Genomic DNA, 1143 nt, shown 5'->3' on the forward strand with positions numbered 1-1143 from the left:
ACATAATTTTTTGGAAGTGAAAATTATTTAAATTTAAATTACAGAAAGTTTGTATTTTTTTTATTTTAAAAAAATCTAATTAAATGGGCTAGTGAACCAACCCGTTTACCCACCAACCCGTGGTGGGTTGGGCCGGGTTCAAGTTTTTCTGGCTCACTAATAAATGAGCCGAGTTGGGTTGACTCACTAAGTGACCAACCCGTGGTGGGTCGGATCGGATCGAGCCGGGTTACTCGTTTTGACAGCTCTATATATAGGTTTATTACAATTTTAATTTTCTTTCTTTGAGTGAATGAAAACTTTTTGAGTTTTTATGTTCTGTATTGTATTCTTTACAATGGTAGTGACTTAAGATCCTCTTAATGATCTTCAAACGCTTGAGCCTTTCAAAGTTAAGAGTAATTAGGAAAATAATAAGATAAAACTACGTTGGAAAAATCATTTAATTAAATTTTACGTTGACTGTAAGAGTGATAAAATATTTGGCTTTATTATTTATCTCTTCCTCCTTTGTAGGATGTAAAACGTGAATTATTAGAAGGATTGTGGGATATTTTTTCAGACTAATTTTTATATATTAATAATCAAACTATAATTCATATATAAATTTAATAATATATGTTTCAAATAAATTTACTATATTTTTTATCTAATTTTGTAAAAGATAAATAATTTTAGTACATATGTAGCAGGTAAGTTAACTACTTTATTGTGGAGAATTGGTTAATTCGGACATATATATTTTGTTTTAAAAAACAGAAAAATATTATAAATAGAGTGTTGAAAACATTAAATTAGAGCTGTCAAAACGGGTAATCCGGCTCGATCCGATCCGGCCTACCACGGGTTGGTCACTTAGTGAGCCAACCCAACTCGGCTCATTTATTAGTGAGCCAGAAAAACTTGAACCCGGCCCAACCCACCACGGGTTGGTGGGTAAACGGGTTGGCTCACTAGCCCATTTAATTAGATTTTTTTAAAATAAAAAAAATACAAACTTTCTGTAATTTAAATTTAAATAATTTTCACTTCCAAAAAATTATGTTAAAGACAATTAAAAATAATAATAAAAAGTACAATATAATTCGAATGTCATTAAAAAACAAACACAAAAAACATACAAATAAGTTTCTTATATTCATG

Source organism: Vigna radiata, unplaced genomic scaffold (assembly GCF_000741045.1).
Source record: "Vigna radiata var. radiata cultivar VC1973A unplaced genomic scaffold, Vradiata_ver6 scaffold_292, whole genome shotgun sequence".
NCBI classification, from domain to species: Eukaryota; Viridiplantae; Streptophyta; class Magnoliopsida; order Fabales; family Fabaceae; genus Vigna; species Vigna radiata.